General features: G+C 40.9%; 1 long non-coding RNA gene across 1 annotated transcript in view; it reads left to right on the top strand.

Annotated features, from left to right (window-relative positions):
* The window catches only part of LOC138761883 (uncharacterized), a 76,454-nt gene that overhangs the window by 34,380 nt on the left and 15,468 nt on the right, over window positions 1-26,606 (top strand). The window contains exon 2 of the long non-coding RNA XR_011356563.1: window positions 12,538-12,624. This is a non-coding gene — a long non-coding RNA (uncharacterized lncRNA). The remainder of the gene's footprint in view (window positions 1-12,537; window positions 12,625-26,606) is intronic.

Genomic DNA, 26,606 nt, shown 5'->3' on the forward strand with positions numbered 1-26,606 from the left:
CCTTTGAGACCGACCGGTTGCAGATTTTCAGATCGCTTTGCTGAGCACCTCCACTCAGTTCTGCCATAACAAAGAACTCCCAGTAACCAACCATTTCAATTTAGAGTAACACTCTTATGCTCATATGCCAGACTGGGCCTTATGTACTCTCCCATACTGACCATCTGGAGAATGGAGGAAAAACCTTATTTTCTGTCTTGGCACTCTGCAGCCAGATGGCATTAATATAAACTTCTCTGCTTTCTGCTAACCAGCTCGCCTTTTCTTTACCCTCCCCCTTTCCAGTTTTTCCAGTTCTACCCTCCCACCCACCGAAGCATACTGCCTCCCCCTCATTGCTGCTGTCCCCCTCCCTCCCTGCTCCACCTATTATCTCCTGCCTTTGCCATCCCCCTTTTTTGGCCCCTCCCCATCCTTTTGTTTGGGTGCCTGCTGACACTCTTTCATACCTTGATGAAACCCAAAACATTGGTTTAATTTTGCTACATAAAGGACACTGTTTGACCAGCTGTTTTAATGTAATTTGTCTAGCTTCAAGTGCAGGTCGAAGGCTAATGCAAATCAGGAGTGTGATGGAATGCTCTCCACTTACCTTTAGAACTCTCCTCAAGCTCAAAACCATCCAGTATAAAATGGTCTGTTTGGCTGGCACCCCAACCTCCACCCTTTCATTCAAGGGATATGAGCTCCACAGGCTGAGACAGCATTTAATAGGCCTTGAGAAGGTGGTGTTGACCTATCCTCTTGAACTACTGGTCCTTCATCTTCACTGAGTTAAAATCCTGGAATTCTCTCCCTAACAGCACTATTCTTAGACGTACAGCATAGTAACAGGGCCTTTCAGCCCACAAGCCCATGCCACCCAATTATAGCCAAATGACCTACAGCCCTGGTATGTTTTGAATAGTGGGAGGAAATCAGAACACCTGGAGAGAACACATGCAGGCACAGGATTACATACAAATTCTTTACAGACAGCACAGGATTTGAACTCCAGTTTCTGTCACTGTAAAGACTTTGTGCTAACAGTTACGCTCACCATGCCACTTGCTTAGGAAGCACCTTAATCAGAAGAACTTGTGATTGAAGACATCTCTTCCTCAAGGACGATTGGGAATGGGTAATAAATGCTGGTGATGTTCAGATCCAGAATATGATATTGTGATGGCTTCTCCACGCAACAGGCAAACCAGCTCATGGGCAAGTCCGCAGCAGATCTGACTGTGAGAGGTGCGGGGCAAGCCCACAGCCTGGTGATTTATATCATAAAGGTCCCGGAAGTTGCAAGTGTCATCAGGTTCCAAGGGATTTAAATGCATGCAAGAATTCCATTAAAGTTAGTTGTTTCAACTCACTTTCAACTCTGCGTAATTCTTTCACTCGCTGCATGTCTAGTTCGACTATATTTGGACCCATGACTAACCCAAGCAGGAAGAAAGCAGTTTCACTGAAAATGTTGACTTTCTGGACCTCGCAACCGCAGGTCTGGTTTGAACAGGCTGAAGCCCAATTCCAGGTCAGGCAAATCATCTCCGACCTTACAAAATACTACTATGTGATCGGTTCACTCGACTAGGAAACAGCAGGCCAAATCATTGTCTTCCTATACTAGCCACCAGCACAGTTGCTCCACGTGGACAGCCTTGGCGAATGCACCCCATTGGCCTTAATAAATGAGATACTGGCACTAGCAGACGGCCATAAGCCAGGTTTACTGTTTAAACAATTCTTTCTTGAGCAGATGCCAGAAGACATCTGCCTCCTCATCATTGATGACGATTTCAGTGAGCCACACGAAGTAGCAGTCCACATAGATATCCTCTGGCACAACAAGCAGCATGGCAGGGTCTTCGTCGACCAAGTTGCAGCGTCCCACCCTAAGGCCCGAGCCTTCCTCACACCACCAACTAAGCCAGTGAAGCCCACCGTAGGGAATGACCCCAGTTTGGACCGTTGGTAATTTTTACCACCAAAAGTGGGGTTCAGGAGCCCACTATTACCACCCACCCTGTTTTTTTTTTTCACGAAACGCAAGGGCTATGTGTTGCTAATGGCTACGGTGTCTGGCCACCGTGATAGTCTCCTTTACTTATGGGACCAACACTCCAGGCAAAAGTTCATCATAGCCACAGGAGTGGAGGTTGGCACCTTGTCCCCCTTAAGTCACGAACCTGCACCGGGAAGTCAGGACTGGTTCTCAGCGTTGCCAACAACAGCAGTATTAACACATGCGGCACACGAACCATCCCACTACAGTTCAGGTCCAGACATTTCACCTGGTCATTTATGCTGGCAGCCGTGTTGCAGCCTTTATTGGGTGCAGATTTTCTCTGGCCACACTGCCTCCTAGTGGACCTCAAGGGATGGTGCCTAGTCAATGCCAAGACCTTCCAGACCTTCTTGCTCAGCGAAGCCAATTTACTTCCCCACACCTGGACTCTGTGACCTTGTCAGGCAATGAATTTGCCAGAATGGTAGCTGGAATTCCCAACCATTATTATGCCACAGTTCTCCACAAACACTCCTAAGCATGGTGTACAGCACATTCTCACTCAGAGACCACCAATACACACCCGAACACACAGGCTCCCTAACAAAAAAACTCCAGCTCGCCAAGAAGTTGTTCAGGAAAATGGAGGAGATGGGGATCATCTGGTGCTCAGACAGCCCATGGGCCTCTCCATTGCACATGGTGCCCAATCAGCTGGAGGATGGAGGCCATGTGGCAACTGCAAAAGGTTCAATTACATCACTATGGCCAACCGCTACGCAGTGCCTCACATTCAAGACTTTACAGCCAATTTGGATGGGGCATACATCTTTTCTAAGGTCAACCTGGTCCACGGTTATTCACCAGATACCCATCCAACCTAGTGCTGTCCCCAAGACAGCCCTCATAACCCTGTTCAGCTTATTTGAGATCCTGCGGATTCCTTTTGGACTCAAGAATGTGGCACAGATGTTCCAGCAGCTCATGTACTCAGTAGGGCATGGCTTGGATTTCATCTTCATTTCCTGCTTTGCGGAAACTGCCAAAATGTTTGGCCTGGAAGTCAGCCTGAAGAAAACTGAGGTCCTCCATCAGCCAGCTCCCCACCATGACTACCAGCCCCCCCACATCTCCATCGGGCACACAAAACTCAAAACGGTCAACCAGTTTACCTATCTCGGCTGCACCATTTCATCAGATGCAAGGATCGACAATGAGATAGACAACAGACTCGCCAAGGCAAATAGCGCCTTTGGAAGACTACACAAAAGAGTCTGGAAAAACAACCAACTGAAAAACCTCACAAAGATAAGCGTATACAGAGCCGTTGTCATACCCACACTCCTGTTTGGCTCTGAATCATGGGTCCTCTACCGGCACCACCTACGGCTCCTAGAACGCTTCCACCAGCGTTGTCTCCGCTCCATCCTCAACATCCATTGGAGCGCTCACACCCCTAACGTCGAGGTACTCGAGATGGCAGAGGCCGACAGCATCGAGTCCACGCTGCTGAAGATCCAGCTGCGCTGGATGGGTCACGTCTCCAGAATGGAGGACCATCGCCTTCCCAAGATCGTATTATATGGCGAGCTCTCCACTGGCCACCGTGACAGAGGTGCACCAAAGAAAAGGTACAAGGACTGCCTAAAGAAATCTCTTGGTGCCTGCCACATTGACCACCGCCAGTGGGCTGATAACGCCTCAAACCGTGCATCTTGGCGCCTCACAGTTTGGCGGGCAGCAGCCTCCTTTGAAGAAGACCGCAGAGCCCACCTCACTGACAAAAGGCAAAGGAGGAAAAACCCAACACCCAACCCCAACCAACCAATTTTCCCTTGCAACCGCTGCAATCGTGTCTGCCTGTCCCGCATCGGACTGGTCAGCCACAAACGAGCCTGCAGCTGACGTGGACTTTTTACCCCCTCCATAAATCTTCGTCCGCGAAGCCAAGCCAAAGAAAAAGAAGAAAATATGTTATATATATATATATATAATATATATATATATTTATATATATATATGCTATATATATATAATTAATACGGTCTCCCAGGCAGAAGGGGAGTTGATGATATGCCAACTTGAAGTCAATGGTCGAAAAGACCCGGTATTGGGCGACCTTATTGACCATATCGGCTATCCTGGGAAGGGGATATGCATCCAACTGTGTGAATCGATTGATGGTTTGACTGTAATCTATAACCATCCGGGGCTTGTTCCCACCCCTGACAACCAAGACTTGGGCTCTCCAGGGACTGGAGATAGGGGCAATGATCCCCTCCGACAGAAGTCGGCGAACCTCTGCCCAGATGAACGCCATATCCTCGGAGCTGTAGTGCCTACTTTTGGTGGCTATGGGTCTGCAGTTCGGGGTTAGATTAGCAAATAATGATGGAGGGGACACCCAAAGGGTGGAAAGGCCACAGGCTGATGCTAGGGAGCTGAGGGAGGGAGGGGGGGTCAGTGAGTGGTGGGTTGTACACAATGAGTGGTAGTTGTGGGCCACCGAACACCATTGTTACACTATTGAACTGACTTTGGAATTCGAGGCCAAAGAGGATCAGCACACAGAGCTGGGGCATGACCAGCAGGGAAAAGTAATTGTAGTGTTCATTCCACACCATCAGAGATACAACACAGTACCCACAGATGTTAGTTTGGTGGTCCTTGGCAGCCATTGATATGGAGCCGCTCGTCAGCCAGACAGGGAGCGAGCACCTGCGAGCCACATCAGGGAGAATGAAGCTCTCGGTACTGCCACTGTCAAAGAGGCAGTTAATTTTGTGCCTATTCATCTCTATCTCCATCATAGACTGGGCGCTCGGATGAGGGTTGGCCTGGTTCAGCATTATCGAAGTCAGGAGCGAAGAGATGGTGGTGAGGCTCGAAGCACAAGATGATGGCCTCTGTGTTGATCACGCGATAAATGCTGCTGAGGTCGAAGGAGAAAATGGAAACTGTGCCTTCAATGAGGGCGGAGTCACAGAGCCAGACGGAAGTGATGTCAGCGAGGTGGGCAGTAGCGATGCTGTCTACATGGAGGGCGGGGCAGCAGCAGGTAAGATGGCATTCCTCTCTCTGCGCACATTGTTGGCACTGAAAGTAAGGGTGGAACCTGCTCGTCGGTCATGCACGCCGTGCTGCTTCGTTGGGAGGTCCTGGCTTTACAGACCTGCTGATAGTGCCCCATCTTACTGCAGACGGAGTAGGAGGCACCTTTCACGGAGCAGAGTCATTGCTTTGCTTGCCCTCAGAAGTAGCATTTCGAGTGCTCGGCCGCAGCGATTGGGTTGGCAGTTCCAGGTGCAATCGCCCAAGATGCTGCCGTCCACGATGCGCACGTGGTGGACCCAGTTTTTCCCGCGATCAATTCTGCATGGTGCTGAGCCAAATCTAGGTTTCTGGTCAATTGCACAGCCCATTTCAGTGGTAGTTGGTCCTCTTCACGCAGATGCTGCCTAATGTAATCGGACCTCAACCCCAACACACAGGTGTCCTGGACCAGGTCTTTTACGCACTAGACCATCGGCACAGGAGCCGCGGGTCTTTTCCTAGCATGAACAGAGCATGAAGGAAGTTTTCTACTGACTCACCAGGCTGCTGTTTTTGGGATGCCAGGAGATAGCTCAATGAGGTATACTCGCGCTCGCTTCGGTTTGTAGAGGGTCCGGAGTTCAGCCATCGCCTCAGTGGATGTCGCACAGCTCTTTATGGCCTGAAAAGCTCTCTGGCTGACTCTTGCATGTAGGACCTTTAGCTTTTTCTCATTGGAGTCCACCAAATCAGGAGCGGCCTCGAGAAAGTTATTGAAGCAGCTGATCCACTGCTCGTAGTATTCCGATGTTCCTGGGAGTTGGGGGTCCACTTCCAACCGATCGGGATGCAACAGTTTCTCCATTACTGGAGAGACACTTTTGTGTGTATTAAATTGATAGGCTCTATCAATAACCACAGAGTGATGGACTTAAGGAATGATAGGCTTTAAAACACACAAGACTTTGGCTGGCCCAGATCCAGGTACAGGAATGCCAGAAAGAGGGAGGTAGTTTGACCTTTATGGCCAGGGCAAAAGGGGAGGAGACTTAGGGGATGAGTCATTAGTGGGTGGGCCAGCCTTGTATGTACAGTAGCCGGTAGTGGAGGAAAACATATCAGTATAGGTCTTGTGGCACCTATATCTCTTTCCTGATGGCAGCAGCAAGAACAGAGCATGTGTTGGGTGGTGTGGATCCTTGATGAATGCTGCTGCTCTCCAACATCAGCATTGCCTGTAGCTGTTCTCGATAGTGGGGAGAGTTTTGCCTGTGATGTCCTGGGCCGTGTCCACTACCTTTTTGGGGGCTTCATGCTCAGGGATATCAGTGTCCCCATACCAGACAGTGTTGCAGCCGGTCATTACACTTTCCACTGCACAACTGCAAAAATGACCACTTTCCATCACACATCTGTAGAAATTACTACTTTCCACCACACATCTGATCCTTACTTGTGGTAAGTGAAATGGGGATCCTGACAAATTTGTATAAAGACTTCCAATGGGCTTAATGGATTAAGAAAGCAGGGCCCATTGACTACAGAACAATGAATATGAGATTTGATTAAAATAGTTAAAATATTCATTTAGATAGAATATATCCATGAGGTTAAGGAAGACCAAGGGATATTCACCCAAATTGTACATGCATAAAACTAGGATAGGCAGCAAACTCCCTAATTTTTTCATGAAGCCTCTGGAGCAGTGGCTATTTGCACAATGACCACAGACAAATGGTCAAAATGGGCTTGAATAAAACCAGTATGCTGGAGAGCCACAATGACATAAGGTAATCAAGAGCTTGGTTTAATGCCTGTCTTAAATATAGATTGAACGTGACAGAGAGAGGGAAACGTGATGTTTATAAAGTCATTAAATCAGGAGGGAAGTAGAAATAAATCTGTTAGTATGACATTGACAGCATAATGATCGATTAGATTGTGCAATCCACCCATGCACTTATACAAAAGTGCAGAGTACAAGATATAAATAGAGTGAATTGCAGGTAGAATTTTGACTATGATAGGGGTGTGAGGTGCTGCAAGATGACCAAGAATGGGAATTAATATACTTGGTTAGAGAAAGATAGAGAGGAAAAACCCTGACATCTGCTTTCTCAAGGGCAATTGAAAATGGTAAATAAATGGTATATTTTTTTCAGTAATGCCCATATTCCATGCATGAATAAACATTGTGGAAATCTGTCTTAATTCATGTTATATTATTGCACTGTTCAAGTCAACTCATAACAGGTTAACTCCCAGAGCTCTACTGCACTTTGCTTTAGCATTAAAGCTGAGTGATGTGGAATAAAGAGGGTCACTCTAGATTCTGGGAGTGTTAATTGAGAAGTAATGGGAGCCATTCATTGAATGGAATGGTGATAGATTGGTTCCCAGAGAAGATCAGGCAGGCCAGCAATAAAATCATTTACTTTTGGAGGTTACTGTGGGTTTGAAGCAATGTGAAAACCTCAGGGACCAGTTAGCTAAAATTGGAAACATCTCGGATGTAATTTGATGTTACGAAAATAAGGGCAACATTGAATGTACTTTCGCCACTAAGGTCATTACATAACTCAAAAATAAATTGCTTCTCAAGTCCATTTCAGGCAGTAACGTATGGCTTGCATTTATTTCTCTCACTAAATATACATCAATAATTCAGTTTGAAATAGCATTAATTTAGTGTGCCAATGTTAATGCTCCAGCATTAAAACTGATGAGGACAGGGTTTGCAGCTTAGAAAATCAAATGGCCAATTATACTTCCAAAGCTTTGTGACAACATTGATTAAGCAAATGCAATAGTTTCTGCAAATTTCCCACTGACTGCATAAAACTGAGAGGCCCAGAAAGGGTGATAAGGAAAGAACAACTTCCTTAACAAAGAGTGCTGGAACTCACTGCCGGAAAGTTTGATGAAGGCAGAAACTCTCATCATGTTAAAGAACCAGCCAGGATGCACAGCTTGTGCATCATGTGACAAAGCTCCACAAATGTGAAATATATGTTGGTTTCACTGTTAAGGTTGAGAGTTGTGGATGTTTGGAATGCCTTGACAAAGATGGTGGTGGAGGCTGAAACAGGGGCATTTAAGAGACTCTTAGATGGACATGGATAAAAGTGAAATTGAGGGTTATGGGGTAGGGTGGGTTTAGTACTTTTTAAAAGGAATATATGGGTTGGCACAACATTGAGGGACAAAGGGCTGTAGTGTTCTATGTTCACGGTATTGCTTTTGGCAACAGTTGACCCATCTGTTAATCAGGGCCTGGCTTCGAAACTCACATGCCCAGAAATGAAGAAGGCTCCACAAAGAGGCAGACACAGTGAGGTCCCTCAAACGAATCCACCTTCTGTCCACTGAAGACATTTATGCAAGGTGATGTCTCAAAAAAGCAACCATCATTATAAAAGATCAACCTCCCCAACTCTCACCACAACACCGTCGTCATGCTCTCTTCTCGCTATTTCCTTAAAACAGAAGATACAGAAGCCTGATGCCCAACACCTCCAGAACAGTTTTATTCAACGGCTATAAGGGTCTTAAACTTCCTGATTATCCCCTGAACAATAACAATGCTAAAAGACCACAAGTGATGCAACATATTCTGCACTATGGATAACACAAAATTACTGGAGAAATTCAGCAGGCCACTCAGGGTTTGACAAGGCCATTGGTTTGCGGGTTGTAGGCGACGGTGTGGTGCAGCTGAACGCCTGGGAGAGTTGCTAGCTGTGTCCACAGTGTCGATGTAAACTGGGCCCTTCTGTCAGTGGTAATGTGAGCTGGTGTCCTGAATCTCACAATCCAATGCATGAGCAGTGCCTTGGCTCAGGAATCAGTCAAAGTGTCTTTTAGCGGGATGGCTTCTGGCAGATACTGGGCATCCGGCAGACCAACAATGTTGACATGTATATGCTCAAACTGCCTTTTTGGAGGGTGGAACTGATGGATGGGGGTCTTCATGTGTCGGTGAACCTTGGATGTCTGACACTGAGTGCAATTGTGGTCCAGCTGGGCAACCTGCTTCCTCAAGCTGTGCCATATGAACCACTCTGCCATCATGCGGGCTGTGGTCTTTATGGAGGAGGTCATGGGCGGCATGGAAAACCTGGCTGTGGCATGACCGGGCGCAGTGAGCCAGTGGAAATGTTGCACAGCAGTGTGTTGGAACTATCCAGCAGGCTGATGTCCTCAAAGCAGAGACCAGTGATGGGTGTGCGGAATGCATGAGTTACCACATCCTCTTTTTGGGCCTTCACCCAGTAGGACGTAGTCCAACCCAAGGGACAAGGTTTGGATGGTGAGCTGAGAGAGGTTGTTGGCCACAACGTTGTCCTTACCGGAGTGGTCCTGGATTGAGGTGGTGAGCTATATGTACGATAGATGGCATTGCTGACGTGCTGACCAGGGATCCTTGACCATAGAGAAGGCATGCATGAGGGGCTTGTGGTTGGTAAAAACTGTGAATGGCCTGCCCTCCAGGAAATAGCAGAAATGTCTAATGGCAAGGTAGAGTGCCAGGAGCTCCCTGTCAAACGTGCTGCATTTAAGCTCCAAGGGGCGCAGATGGCAACTGAAAAAAGGCTAACAGCCTCCACTGAACATCGATGGACTGTTCAAGGACACCCCCCGATGGCAGTTGCTGATGCGTCAATGGTGAGGGCTGTGGGCACATCTGATTTGGGGTGTTCCAGCAAGGTGGCATTGGCCAGGGCATTTTTAGTTGTGGTGAAAGTGGCGTCGGCCTCCTCTGTCCAAGCTATGATCTTGCTTTAGGCCAACATCATGGCGAACAGGGGTGCATGAGGCGTGCTGCCCCTGGGGTGAAGTGGTTGTAGAAATTAATCATCCCAGTGAACTTCTGTAGGCCTTTGAGGATGTACTGGTGTATGGCTGTGACTTTTTCCATTGATGATGTCGCCCTGTCTGCATTGATAGTGTGGCCCAGGAATTGTATGGAATCTTTCCCAAACTGGCACTTTGCCAAGTTGACTGCGAGGCTGAAGTCGGATAGGTGCATGAAGAGTCTGCAGAGATGATCTTTGTGTTCTTCATGGTCCTTGCTGGAGATTCTGCCCATTGCATCCATCAAGCACTGGAAAGTTTGCACCACATTCTTGAGGTCAAACGACATGCGGAGGAATTCAAAGAGTCCAAATGGGGTGATGATGGCTGTCTTCCCCAATGTCATCTGGGTGAATGGGGATCTGCTGATAGCCACGCACTAGATCGACCTTTGAGAAAACCTTTGCGCCAAACAGGTTGGCCGTGAAGTCTTGTGTATGTGGGACTGGGTAGTGATTGGGTGTGGTGGAGTCGTAGAGGCAGCGGTAATCCCCGTAGGGCCTCCACCCACCTGAGGACCTGGGGTCCATGTGAAGTGGGAACGCCCATGGACTGTCAGACCTGCAGACTATGCCCAAATCTTGCATCCGAGAAAATTCTTCTTTGGTGAGTTGCAGTTTATCCGGGGGAAATCTTCTGGCTTTGGCATGGAGCGGGACGTCCTGAGTCGGGATGTGGTGTTACACCCTGTGCTGTGGCATAGTGGAGGTAAACTGTGGCCTGAGGATGGATGGGAATTCATCCAGGATGCGACTGTACTCGTCTTTTGGGGTGCTCACCATGGCCATTCTTGCGTTACGAGTGTTAGATGCTTTAAGCTGGATGGTCTGTAATGTCTGGGCATGGATCAGGCATTTGGCCTTCATATCCACCAGCAGGCTGTGCACTCGTAGAAAATCTGTGCCAAGGAGTGTTGTGTCCACAGCGGCGAGCATGAAATTCCACCAGAGAATTTCTCTGCTGAGTTGTATTTGGATGTCACACTTGCCAAAGGTCTTGATGGTGCTGTTGTTTGGTGCCTGGAGGGTGCTCATGGACACGTTCGTGTCTCCAGGGTGGTTGGCAGGATGACTGAGTTCAGCGCCCGTGTCGACCAGGAACCGCTGGCCACTAGCCTTGTTGGTGACGTGCAATAAGCTATTGGACGTTTTCTGAACATGAGCAGGGTTGTCTACATTTTTGCACTTCTGCCCCCCAGCATTGGTGGTAAAAACACCAGCTACTGTTTGGTGCCTCTGATGGTTTGCTATGGTGCGGTTGTGCTTGGTTCTGGTGGGGTGTGGTCTGCTGACCCTGATGGGAACGAGCCAACTGGTGGACTCATTTTCATGTTTTGTGCAGTTGTCATTTGGCATCTGTTCCAGGAAAGCCTGCTCAAACATGAGACATGGGTTGTGACCCTCTGTTAGTGCGAGCATCTCATCCATAAGGCGGATGGTGCTCTGTCTCCTAAGCCATCCAGGTGCATCAGCCTGGCAGCGCACTGTCGTCTGGACAGGCTGAAAGTATTTCGGAGGAGTCTTGAGGGCTGGATATTTATCTTCCTCCAGAGGGTAGTGCATCAGGTCATCCACCCTGGCCGTGGTCTCTTCGTCGAGGGAGTTGAAGACATGGTAAAACATTATTGAGTCAGAGGTAATCTGCCCGAGGTGAAATTACACTTCTGCTTGCCCGAACCAAGTGCGTGGGTGAAGCGTCCACAAGGTTGGTAATTTCAAAGCAGTGTCCATGGCATAGAGTCCAGAATCATCTGGGCTTGTCGGGGTCACCAATTGTAGCAGTAGCTGCAAGGGGAAATGAAATAAGGAGACTGCACACTGTGTCACTTGCACATCCAATGGTTTATTTAAAAAAGCCCACACTGCTCCTTATAAGGTGACCTGTAAGTCCTGTCCTCACACAGGCAGTGATGTCATGGCACAGCAGAGTCCACATGCATGGCCTGCTCAATCGTGGAAGAAGGCTCACCTGATGGTGCCATCTTATTGCAGCTGCTGCACTGCCATGACCGTGACAATGCGGAGCCGGTTCGCCTGCGTACAGATATGCGCCGCCACAAGACACATCTTTTGGTTTAGAAGAGACTTGAGGAAGTTTTTTTTCACCTTGAAGGTGGTTGGAATCTGGGTAAGAGCTGATAAAAGAGGCTATTTCCACAACATTTAAATATCGAGAACATTTAAATCAGCCATACTCAATGGCCCCCTGGAGGTAACAGGACATTTAAGTAAAAGGGTTTTTCTTTCTCCCTATGTACAAATAATTTTTATGATTATTTTATGTAGTTGGTGGGAGAGAAGTATGAAAGAAACCAGAACTTGTCTGTTTCACAGAGAAGGGGACCCGTAAAATTTGAGCTGAGTCCCCCGAGTGGGGGGGGGGGTGGTGGGGGGGCTGAGAATGGTTGATTTAAATTGACAAAGCAAAGAAAGCTCTGATGTAGGATAAGGGATCAGTATAAATAGGTACTTTATAAACAGTATGAAAAGGGTGAGTTGTTTTCATGCTGTCTGACTCTATGACACCAAATCTAGTTGGTAGCACTTTGTACCTCAATATCCTTTTAATGATGTGAAGATCACAGCATTGCACAGAAAGTTTCATTCAACTAAAGTTTGAAGTAAATTTAACAAATTTCTTTTTTCAATTATTTTCTGCAGAAATAACTAGTGACACTCTGACGAAGGATCTCCGATTTGAAATGTAGATGCTGTTCCTCTTCTCTCAGATGTGGCTTGACATGCTAAGTATTTCCAGCATTTTCTGTTTTTATTTTGTAGACAAGCTGTTAATGGTTAGTGCAGACTCAGTAGACTGAAGGATCTGTTTTTGTCTTCCATTTTTCAATGATTTAATGAATCTTCAGGGTATGACAGGGATATATAAAATTGTGCACGGATTATTTAAAGTCGAAGAAAGCTGTTTTTGAGTAGTGGCTATTTCAAGATGAAGCACACCTGAGGGCTGTGTACTCAGACCGCTCTTGTTCACGCTACTGACCCACAACTGCATCACCAGATCCAGCTCCAACAGTGTCATCAAGTTTGGAGATGACATGACAGTAATTGGCCTCATCAACAACAATGATGAGTTGCACTACAGGTGAAAAATCTTCTGATATGGTGTGAGAGTAACCATTTGAGTCTCAGTGTGGACCAGATGAAGATGATCGTGCACTTCAGGAGGATTAGGAACAAAACCACCATTCATTACACATCAATAACTCTAGTGGAGAGAGTAGAGAACATCAAGTTCCTTGGAATCCACTTAACTTGTTGGACATTCAACATCTCCTCACTTGTCAGGAAGGCACAACAGCGATTGCACATCCTGAAAAGACTAAAGCGGGGAAGGCTACTGGTCACCATCATGTCAACCTTCTGTAGGAGTTCTATTGAGATCAGAGGTCAATCCACAGGACCATAAGAGAGGCAGGGATGATTACTGGAGTCAATGCCCCTCCCCCTCATTGATGAGATCTACTGGGATCATTGCTGGAAGAGGGTGCACAAAATTATTGAAGACCCCTTACACCCCACACACATCTTTCAGTTGCTCCTGTCAGGAAGGAGTATCAGAGCCAACATTTGAGGAACAGCTTCTTCCCATGGGGGAGTAAGAATGCTGAACAACCAAAGGCACTGCTCACACTAACCACCTGAGACTCTCATATTCATGAAACAATACTTATTTATTTGTATACTTGTCCTGCATATGTATTCTTTGTCTGAATGTGTGTTATGCCTGGATGTATGTCTGCTTGTTTTGTCAGGTTGTACTTGTGCAATCAGATGATAATAAAATTGACTTCACTTGGCAGAATAAAATTCTGGGGCATAAGATACAAGGGAGGATGAGAGAGCAATCATTAAATCAGACAGATTGGGATCTGAAATTCATTGCTGTAAGGTTTATGAAAATTGCCTTTGAAGAGGAATCTGACAGGTATTTTAAAGGAAATAATTTGTCAATCTGTGGGGGGAAAAAACAGAATATAGGGCTAATAGGTTTGATAACTAAGAGCTGGCATAGACTCTGAGGTGAATGGCTTCTTTCTGTGTACAACTTTTTGGTGCAAAGTTGCAAGCTGGAAGCTCAGTCATATTGGACTGAGATGACTTTTTAAAAAACTTGAAGAATTGTGGATGTTTGGAAATCTCTTCTCCCAGAGCATGAAGGGTGTTCTACAGCAGAGCATGATAAAGGCAGAGAGTTAGAAGTTTGGACACCTGGAGGATCATAGATATGGGGATTATCAGTGAAAGTACCCTTGAAGCAAAATATCAGCCAAGATAACTGAATGTTTGCGCAGATTCAAAGGGAGCATATTTGGCCTCCAACTGCTTCTTTTTCTTATTAAACTGAGTCCATGATAATTAAACTCTCAGAAGTTAAAATACATGCAGCATCAGCGGTTTTGAACTATCTAAACTGAGCACAGACATACATTTTAAAAAAAAGATTAGTTAGGTTGGATTAAACACAAAAAAAAGCTGCATTCATACAGGACTTCTTATGTTATCATGATGTTCAAAGTGCTTTATAGCCACTAACATTGATTACTTCATTAAAGGTTCTTATGCAGCTGTACAGTGCTTTTATGAATCCTGATTTCTAAAACACTATAAATTAATATTCTTTCTATCTAACCCAATCCACTGAATGCCCAATGTCTTTAACTTTATTTTTTATTATAGGTAATCCCATTAGTTTTAAATCTTTCACAATCATTTTTGGTTCTGCAAGCACCCAACATTTTGCACATCAAAATTCGTGAAATCGTACTGTCAGAAAAAAATATTCTTGATACGAAGCAATGCCTCTCTTTTGAAATTAACATCTTATTTTCAAATATCTGCAAGGCGTTACTCCCTCTCCCTGTAATATCTTCCAACCCTATGATCTTCATCTGATCTTACAAATGGAAATATTTAACGATTAGTGCGGGCTCCACTGCTATAAGCTCAGTAATTTCTTCTTTTAGGATATTCTTTAAAAATCCATCTCCTTCGCCAACCTATTGTTAATTTTCTCATAATGTAGCTCATTGACAAATTAGATTGCCCAGGCTTCTCTAGTTTATGCTGGGCCTCATTCTGGCAGTGGGGAAGGCCAAGGACGGACAAGTCAGTGTTGAATGGGCATGCAACCGAGAGCTCAAATTCTATGGTTCCATCCTCTCACCCCCCACCTCCTTACACGCCCCCAACCTCCTCAGCTCTCTCATTCTATCACTATTGTCAGAGTACATCACATACAACCATAAGAAAAGATTATTTTTCCTGCAGATGAGGCAGAATTAGCATTTATTGGCATTGCAAAAAATCTGACAACATACACGTTTAAAAAAAAGAAATGTAAACAAAGTGACTGTGCATTACAGAGAGAAAGAGAAAATAAATCAATAAATTGCAAAAGTAAGAGTCCTTAAATGAATCCCTGGTTGTTGAGGAGTCTGATGGTGGAGGGGTATCAGCTGAACCTGGTGGTGTGAGTCTTGTGGCTCCTATACCTCTTTTCTCACAGTAGCAGCAAGAACAGAGCGTGTGCTGGGTGGTGTGGGTCCTTGATGATTGCTGCTGCTCTTCAATGGCAGCATTCCCTATAGATATTCTTGAAGGCGGGGAGGGTTTTGCTGTGATGTCCTGAGCTGTGTCCACTATCTTTTGGAGGGCTTTCTGCTCAGGGGTATTGTTGTCCCCATACCAGACCCTGATGCAGCTGGACAACACATTTACCACCAAACATTTGTATAAATTTGCCAGAGTGTTCTCCACAATCTCCTGAGGAGGTAGAGTCGCTGATGAGCTTTCTTCACGATGCCATTTGTGTGTTGGATCCAGGAACAATCTTCTGAAATAGTGATTTCCAAGATCGCAAATGTGCTCACCTTCTCCACCTCTGATTCCCTTAAGGATCACGAGATCACTCTGGTTTTCCCTGCCTGAAGTCAACGATCACCTCCTTGGTTTTGGTGACGTTGAGTGCAAGGCTGTTGTTGGTGCTTCTACATCCAGGTTTTCAATCTCCATCCTATATGCTGACTCATCGCCCATTTTTATAGAACCCACTACCCTGATATCATCACCAAATTTGTAGATGGTGTTGTTATCGTACTGAGCCACGGTCATAGTGAGTAGAGCTGGGGACTAAGAACACAGCCCCATGGTGCACCGATACTGATGGAAACTGTGGCGATGTTCTTATCAATCCTCACTGATTGTGGTCGAGGTGAGGAATATTCTCATTAGATACCAGCCCTGGGAGCCTTTGCCACTGCTTACCACCCCACCTTCTATGACTCATCATCTTCTACCAAACCCTTTCCTTTCTCTTCCTATTCCCTCCCTCCCCTCCACCAGTGTCTGACATCTGCCAGTCAACTGTGTCTGTTCATCATCCTTTACTCCTTCCTGGTTTACCACTCCCCTATTGACCCATGTCCAACTCCTCCCACTCTGTCTTCATTGCACAAACTATTTCCTTCTGCTGATGCTGCTCAATCCAAAGTTCTTCCACAGATTTGTGTTTTGTCAAACAATAGTTCTGTTAAATGTCAAGATTTTTTTTGTCATGTAATAAAATGGGTGTAATATTACATGAAATTTGCTTTAGTCTGACTTAAGGCAGACAGATTCACTATCAGACATTGCTGGGTGCTTCTTACAATCAGAGAAAGAGAAGCAAGAGTCCCCAGAGTCACTGAGTGTCCATGGATTTGCCTCCAGTGTTCCTGCAATCTCCACAGCCACACAGCCTTCAGTCCAAACTATCAGCAACCCGAGATCTAGATCCTAACCTCCAACACTGCGTCCTTGGCACCCTCTCTCATGCTGTTTCCGATACCTGGTATCCCTTCAGCCAGTCTCCAGCCTGCTGTGAGTCCTTTGGCTACAGTCACCAGCAGCTCGCAGCCTTGTGGGATCCTCACCTCGAGTTGCCAACTATCCACTGCCTGCGTGTTCTTTAACCGCAGAGCCCCTCACTGGTCCGCCGCCATGGTCACCGTCCCGTAGGGTCACTTCCTCTGCTTCTCTTTCTCAAACAATTAGGGGGGGGGGGTTGGTTTCTCAGTTTTCTGGTACACTGCACCAGTCCTCTGCTTCTCCAAAGTCTGCAACCACTCGAGGCTGCTGCTGAAGACGGGTGCTGTCATCTTGAGTCCAGACCCGTGGTTGCAGGATTTTAAAATAAAACACCTTTGGCTCCTTTAACAGACTGTTTAAAGTCAGTACAGAGCTGTCAGTAGTTGGAATGGGTGGTGGAATCCTGTGGAGGACCACTGTGTCCCCTCTCCTTGCTCCCCATGGGTCCGCACCAGTGGCAGCACCACCAAATTTTTGTCTGTCTTGGGGAAAATTGCTAAAAGGATATAAATATACTTTGGATTTTGGCTAGCATGGCAGAATTTCTCAGTCTCAATGGGTATCAATGTGATGCCCACCCAAATATCACATGCAAAGGAAAGCAGGTCCAAACAATTTACCACTTCCTAAGTATCAAGCATAGATTTTCATGCTTAAAACTTGGTACAAGATTTGAACAATTTTTTACATTTAAATTTTGTTTCTTTTCCATATATATATATATAAAACTCTCCAATATTTTATATATATATATATTTATGTATTTATTTATTTATTTATATAAAACTCTCCAATATTATATATATATAATATATATATAATATATATAAATATATGAAAAACATTTTCTTCAGAAAAAATTTACAAATAAAACAACCCATTCCCCCTCCCCTCCCTTTCACAATATAAATTCATACACCATCAGGTCAGGGCTCACATTTATGTTGATCATCAAATATTCTATATGGGGAAATCATTTGCATTTATATTTTAGAAGCATTTATTATTATCCTTTTAATTATTGTATTTATAATTACAATCCAGCCCCTATATGATCCAAATATGGCTGCCATATCTTAATAAAAATGTCATATTTGTTCTTTAAGTTGTATGTAATTTTTTTCCATAGGTATGCAACTATTCATCTTAGCAGTCCATTGTGCTACATGTAGAGGGGAGTCAGATTTCCAAGTAATTGCAATATATTTTCTTAGCCACTGCTAAGACTATTTTAACAAATGAAATTTGGAATTTATTGCTTATTTCAATAAAGTTGCCCAAAATATAAACCTCTGGGTCACTTGTGAAGGTCACCCCTGTCTTCCTTGTTAATATTTCAGTAATATCCTACCCGAAAGGTCTCACCTTCGCACAAGACCAAGTAGAATGTAAAAGTGTTCCTATTTCTGTTCCACACCTAAAACCCATCTCCGATATTTCAGATTTTGATTTATACAACTTCTGTGGTATGAGATATAATTGGTGTAGAAAATTGCACTAATCTGTACCTTACATTTATAATTGATGTCATGCTATCCAAACACCAATCAGACCAACATCTTTCCATTATTTCAACACCTAGATCTGACTCCCATCTCTCTATAAACCTGACTTCACACTTTTATTCTGGAGAGCATTGTACAAGTTAGTTATAAATTTAGGTGTATTCCCCAACCAAATCATTCATTCCATTGCATTCATTTCAAGTGGGGCCAAACTTGGTCCCCATCTTTTAGGAATGATCTTAGCTGGAGAAAACAAAAGATTGTCCCATGAGCTACTCTATTTATTTCTCAGTTGCTCAAAAGACATGACAATCATCACTCTATCTTATTCCTTTATTATACCATGAATTCAATATTTTGTCACCCAGATTCATAGCAGCAATATATTTTTACATAATGATGTTCTTAATGATATAACTGCTTTTTAATACACTAATTTATTTCTTGTCATATTCTAATCATATGTATTAATATGATTAATATCCACCATTTTTGTTATTAACATTCCACTTGTTATAAAGTCCTTCACTGTTTCTTCTTCTATTGAATTCGATCCCATTTGAATCCAAGAAGAGAGACTGTCTTCTTCAAAAAAAAGATAAAAATCTTGCTTGTGCTGATAAATATATTTCTTAGAGTTCAATGTTAGCTTTTCCAATGAAATTCTCAGCACTTTGTGTTATGTCATTAACCAGTAGAAAAGAAAAGACACTTCAATAGGTTAAATTTTAACTCTATATTTATTAACAAAAATTAACAAATGCAGTGTCTGCCTGAAATTAACCCACTTTAGAACAGAACTAAATATCAAACTGTGTGTGTGTAAACCCCAGACAATACTGTATGTGCCCAACAATTCAAAATACAAAGTAAAAATCCCCCAAAACCCAAACTTGCTCAGTCTTGTCAGGAAAGTCAGTCAAAACAAAAAACACCATCCTTAAAGTTGCTTCTTAACATTCAAAGTTCAGTTCTTCAACTGAATAACGAGGTCATTCAAACTTGAACAGTGAAGATGACAAGAGGGTGTGGCACCACAGACTTACAACTCTTCCTCAGGTCTTGGCACAACAGGCTTTCCAAATGGCTCTTTAACTAGAAGACATGAAGTGATTTCCTCTGTCACATTCTCAACCCAGAGAGAACCGTGTCTCTGAGTCTCTTTCTAGACTAGACTGGTGAACTCTCTCATTTCCCTTTCTCCAGCTTCATCCTGCTGATCTCTTATGACTCCTTCACATTGCTGCAATTAAGCCTTTTTTTCCCACCTTCTCTTACCTGTGTAGCCCGACCGTGGCCAGTTAGCACAGTCTGTGAAACAGAAAGCTGCAGAAGAAATCCATTTCTTAATGTCACAGTCCACCATCCAAACAGACATAGCCCAGAACATTTATTATTCCATAAGAATTGCCTTATGTAATTATTCAATAATTTAAATAAATTTTTAGGTAGTGCAATAGTCAACAATTGAAAAAGATATTGTAATCTTGGGATCAGCTTCATTTTAATACAATTTACTCTTCCCACTAGAGTAATCAGCAGGTCTTTCCAAATCTTTTTCTAAAAGAGGAGTGTAATTAAATTTATATAAGTTCTGTAAATTATCTGTCATTATTTCTAAATATTTGATTCCATCTACCATTTAAATCTCCTACCTTTTTGATTCCTTTTATAATCAACATTTTTCAATAGGATTATCTCACTCATCCATATTTATTTTATAACCTGATATTCGTCCATATTTTTCTGTTGTTTGTAATTTTATCAAGGATTCAGCTGGGTCTGGCATATATAATAGCACATCATCAGCAAATAAGCTAATTTTATGTTCTTCCTGTTCAACTTAGAAGCCCTTAATATCCAATGGTTCAATAGCTAGGATAAACAGTGGTAGAGATCATTATCTACTCAATCTATTCAAAGGAAAAAATACTGACATCTGATTGTTTATTTATAATTTTGGCTTGTGGTTTATGATAAAGAATTCTTAACCAGTTTCTGCCTATACTGAAATGTTCCAATGTTTTAAATAAGAAAGACCATTCTAATTGATTGAATGCTTTTTCTGCATCTAGGGTGATGGTTATACTTGGAATCAACTTTGATTTTGCCATATGCACTATATTAAATAGTCTATTTAGATTATTCAAAGAATATCTTCCTTCGATAAATCATACCTGATCTATATGTATTAATTTTTGTAGCTATTGTACCAGTCTATTAGCTATTGCCTTTGTCAGTATTTTATAATCATTAAGCAGTGATATAGGTCTATATGATGGAGTTTTTAATGCGTCTCTACCTTTCATCGGTAGCACTATAATTATTCCAGTTGAGAAAGATTCCAGGAGGATCTGGGTCTCCAACACTCTGTCCAATACATCCATCACAAGAGGTATCAATAAATCTTTAAAAGTCTGTTGAACTCAGGAGGAAACCCATCCTCCCTCGAAGATTTGATAGCTTGTAAAGTACCCAAGGCTTTCTTGATTTCTTCTCTTGTGAAAAAAGACATCTAAATTAATTTGTTCTTGATCTTCTAATTTTGGAAGTTCAACATTTGTTAAAAATTGGTCCATCTCATTTTCATCTCCTAATAATTCTGATTTGTATCGTTTCATATAATAGTGTGTAAAATATTATTTCTTTCTTTTTGATATATATGTTATAATATCAGCCTCTGTTTTTATTGCATTTATCATTCTAGATAACTGGCAAGATAAAACTTTTTGCTCCCATTCTCCTAATTCATACTTTTGTTTGGTTTTTAATATATTTCTTTCCATTCTATACATTTGTAATGTGTTATATTTCAATTTTTAAATTCTCTAATAGTCTATATTTTTCTTGTGACCCTGTCCTCTGATTTCCTTTTCCAATTTCATTATATATTTCTCTAGACCATCCAGATCTGTAGCATATTCTCTCAAGATTTTTTGTATAGGAAATAATTTGTCCTCTAAGATAAGCTTTAAACATATCCCATATTAAAAAAAAAAGCTATTATCAGTAGAAAAAGGTTAGTTTCACAGAATAGTTCTGCCCCTTAATAAACTCACAAAAATCCTTCTTTTCAACAGTGTGGCATTAAGACACCATCTATACACAATTTTTGTTTTTCCATTATTGCAATAGTTAAAGTTAATGGTGAATTATCTGATTAAAAAGTCTCACTAAATATTGTTTTTACCACTCTACTTTTTAACTGAACAAACATTTAAAACAGATCAATCCTTGTTTATGAATCATGTACTCTTGAGTAGAATGAATAGTTCCTTTCTATGGGGTTAAGCTGCTTCATATATCAATCCAATTTAAATCCTTCATAAAAGATAGTGTGGCTTTTGCAGCTTTTACCTTTGTTAGTGTTCTGGTTGACTTATCCAGTATTGGATCTAGACAGAAATTGAAGTCTTCTCCAACCAGTATATTTTGTCTTCCCTCTGCTGTTTTTAAAAAGATATCTTTCATAAAGGCTTCATCATCATAATTTGGTGCATAGATGTTTTTTTGGACAATTTTATTGAATCATGATGCAGATGTTAAACATAAAATTAATGAATAAAACTTTTTAAAAAGGCACAAAATACATACATGACATTTAAAAAAAAACTAATCCCCTAAACCCCCCCCCACCCCATCCCTAACCCACCCATCCCTTCCCATCCCCCCCCTAATCTACCCTGAAGAAGAAAGAAATAGGAGATCATATAACATAAAAATTCATCAGTTAATTATCATGGTTTGGAGCAACACCACTAACTTGCAGAAAGGGGATTTAATAATTCAACCCCATATAATCCAAATATGGGCTCCAAGTTTTTTTTAAAAAGTAATAATTATTACATTAATTATGTTATTTTTCCAATGGAATACAAGACCTCATCTCCAACATTTTGAGCCACACCTAAAGCCAATCTACAAAAAGCATTTGAAATCTATTTAATTTCAATTCTACACTAATCCTCTTAATATTACCCAACAAGAACACCACAGGATCTAATGAAAATTTCACTTTCAAAATAACTTCCAGAAATTCATGAAATTTATTCCATCTCACATAACCAAGTTGAATGTAGAAAAGAACCTACCTCCTTATGACATCTAAAACATAAATTTGAAGAAATAAAATGTATTTCCTTAATTTTTCTGGAGTTAAATATATTGATGAATAAAATTATAATGAAACAATCAATACTTTACATTTACAATTTTAGTCTACTATCCTTACATAAATTCATCCAATCATCCTGAGAAATACATATACCTCAATCTTTCTCCCATTTAAAACTAGATTTATGAATCTTAAGCATTTTATTCTGTAATAAAGCATACATCTCAGATATAAATCCATTCTTACCACACTCAGCAAGTAAAATTTCAAACTTAGATCATCTGGGTAACCGTAAAGTACGTCCAAAATCATCCAACAGAAAGGCTTTAATTTGATATTAAGAAAAAAATGTATTTGAAGATATATCCTATTTATCTTTCATTCTTTGAAAAGAAATAAAATATCCTGCTTCACAACAATCTTGTACCAATTTAATACCCTTTTGATCCCATAACTTCAAAAGTTGATTATTAAGTGTAAAAGGGAAAGATTTATTTTGATACAAAGGAGTTTTTCCTGAAATCTTACCTTGAGCACCTATGACCTCATTTTTTAAATACCATAAATATATTAAGTGTTTCAAAATAGGTAAATTATAATTACTCAATAATTTAGGATTCCATCTATAGATAAACTGATCCATCTTCTTCTCACCAATTAAAGATAGTTCAATATTAGCCCATATTAAAGGTTTATCTATTTCAAGCATCCTATTAATACATTTCAATTGTGCTGATTCATCATAATTTTGAAAATTAGGAAGTTGCAAGCCTCCTAATTCATATTTTCAAGTCAAATTTTGTAATGATACTCTTACCATTTTATCCTTCCATAAAAAATTCCTCACCAAGGCATTTAAATCCTTTAAAAAAATTTTGAGGAATCTTACAAGGAATAGACTGAAAACATTTTGAATTCGAGGAAAAATGTTCATTTTAATACAATTAACTTGTCCTATTAATCTAATCGGTAAATCTTTCCACTGATACAAATCATATTTAATTTTAAACAATAAAGGCAAATAATTCAATTCATATAAATGACTATAATCACAATCTACCTTAATACCTAAATACTTAATCTGATCTGACCATTTACATTTCATAATATACCTACATGAAGAACAATCCATTTCAGATAAAGGCATAATCTCACTCTTTTCCCAATTAATTTTATAACCTGATACCTCACCATACTGCTCCAAACTATCATGTAAGTTCTTCAGAGAATTCAGACGTTCTGTTAAATATATCAAAACATCATCTGCAAACAAATTTATTTTAATATTATTATCTTGTTTAATCACTTGAGCCAAAGGTTCAATGACTAATGCAAAAATAGAGCTGGTGACAAAGGGCAGCCTTGTGTAGTCAATCAATCAACATAAAAGGTGAAGATAACTGTCTATTTGTCACAACTCTAGTAAGAGGACTTCTATATAAAGCCTTAATCCAACCAATAAAAAGGGGCCAAATTTAAATTTTTTCAAAACTTTAAATAAAAAAAAAACCTCCACTCTACTCTACAAAGGCCTTTTCTGCATCCAAAGAAATGACCATTGGTAGGCTAGATTCCTCCCAAGAAACATCAATTAAAGAAATCAACTTCAAAATATTATTTGCCAAATACTAATTTTTAATAAAACCCACCTGATCCAAATGAATAAATCTGGAAAATATTTAGCTAACCGGTTAGGCGGAACCTTTGCTACAATTTTATAATCAACATTTAATAAAGAAATAGGTCTATAAGACCCTGCTTTCAATGGATCCCTATCTTTCTTAAGAATAATTGATTTAGAAAAAGAATCCAGAAAAGAATGAACCTCTGTTACCTGCATCAATACATCCATCAATAAAGGAATTAATAAATCCTGAAATTCTTTATAAAATTCAGAAGTAAAACAATCATCCCCTGGAGACTTCCCACTAGGCATAGATCAAAGTGCATCTATTACTTCTTTAGCAGTAAAAGAAGCATCAAAAATCCCTAATATCCTTATCACTCAAAAAAGGTAAATCCAAATCAGAAAAAAAACTATCAATTTTAGCCTCATCCTCCAGTACTTCAGAAGTATACCATTTTTCATAACATTTTTGAAATATATCATTAATTTCCTGAGGTTTATATGTAATCATTAATTTATGTCTTATAGCATTTATTTTTCTAGAAGCTTTTTTTTTTAACTGCCAAATTAATACTTTATGAGCTCTTCCCCTAATTCATAATACCTTTGTCTAGTTCTCTGTAATAATTTCTCAAATTTATGTTTGTAATAAATTATATCATAACTTTCTTAGCTTCCATAGAATTTAACTGTAAATCCTTTTCCAAAATATCTATCTTCTCCTCCAGTCTACTTACTTCAGCTACATGTTGTTTCATAATTTTGGCAGTATAACTAATAAGCTTTTAAAGCATCCCATAAAACAAATTTACTATTAACTGAATCCATATTTATTTTCAAAAAAAGCTGTATAAAATTACAAAATTCAACATTTTTCAACAACAAGAATTAAATCTCCACCGATAAACATGATCAATTCTCTCTGAATCAGCACACATTATTAATAACAAAGAATGATCAGACAAAATCCTACTCTTATATTCAGCCTTCAATACCCGGCCTTGCAATTGTGCTGATGCTAAAAATAAATCTATTCTAGAATAAGAATCATGTTGAAATGAACAAAACAAAAAATCTTTCTCTCTAGGATTTAACCTTCTCCATATATCTACTAAATTCATATCATTCATTAATGCCATAAATTGTTTAGTCATTTTAGTCCTAATTAGTGATTTTGGAGATTTGTCTAATAATGGATACAAACAACAATTAAAATCACCTACCGTAATTTTTCCATATGCCTGACTTAAATTAAGAAAAGAATCAAACATAAACTCCTCATCATCTATATTAGGAGCATAAATATTCATTAAAGTCCAACACTCAGAAAAATTTTTACAATTAACAATCAAAAGCCTACCAACTGACTCAATAACTGATTCCAATTTAAAAGATAACTTTTTATTAATCAAAATAGCCACTCATCTTGCTTTTGAGTTAAACGAAGACACTATAACTTGTCCAATCCAATCTCTTTTCAATTTCTGATGTTCCTTCTCAGTCAAATATGTCTCTTGAAAAAAAGCAACATCAATCTTCAATTTTTTAATATACACCAACATTTTTTTCTTAATCAGATTATTAAGCCTGTTAACATTAACAGTAGCAAAATTTAAATTAGCCATCATTACAAAACATTTCAATAACCACCTCACCACACACGGTGAAGCACCTCCCATGGCAATCACACAAAAAAGACCAAATGATCTCCTCAAAGAAAAATGAAAAGGAAGAAACCCCATATATAAAAAAGACAAACCAAAAAAAAAACTGTATTACAATATTACCCCCCTCAATTATACAGGAGTGACCAATGCCACAAAGAGGCTGATGACTTCGGAAGAATCAGTAGTGAAACCACCTCCCCCAAACAGAACAAAAGATAATATAAACAAATCATTTCAAGTGTGATATGCTTCCTCCAAATCACTCTTGACTTGGTCATCATCAATATCAATCATCTGCTGAGATTCCTTCTCTCACCTTCCATTCTTCCTCTTCCGAACTAGAACAGGCTGTTGAAGAAACCTTTCTTGACTATCCATCCGCCTGTTTGTTATCCGATAGAGAATTAGCAAATGTAAGAGCTTCAGCATGTAAGAGACTTTGTCTCCATTTAAAAAAAAAACTTTTAAGAACAGCAGGATATCAGAAAGCAAATTTATATCCTTTCTTGTACAAAACAACTTTAGCTGAATTAATTCGTTAATGACATTTAATAGCAGCTTGACTCAAATCAGCATAAAAAATACTATTATTTTTAACTACTAAAGGGCCTTGATTACTTCTCGCATTTGGAACAGCGACTCTTAAGATCAATTCTTTATCCTGATAGCATAAACATCTAATCAGGATACAATGTAGAGCTTGACCTGGAAGAGGTTTCCTTCTTATCGCTCTATGAGCTCTATCCAGTTCCAGACCATTTGGAAAATATTCTTTTCCCAAAACTTCAAGAATCCATTTCCGAAAAAAATTGAACCAGATCCGGACTTCAAAATCTTTTGAGAGACCAACAATTTTATCATTATTCCTTCAACTTTGATTCTCCAAGGCATCTATTTTCTTCAATAAATCACTTCTCTGGATTTCCCAAACAGTGAATGAATCCTCCATC

The sequence above is a fragment of the Narcine bancroftii genome, chromosome 4 (assembly GCF_036971445.1).
Source record: "Narcine bancroftii isolate sNarBan1 chromosome 4, sNarBan1.hap1, whole genome shotgun sequence".
NCBI classification, from domain to species: domain Eukaryota; kingdom Metazoa; phylum Chordata; class Chondrichthyes; order Torpediniformes; family Narcinidae; genus Narcine; species Narcine bancroftii.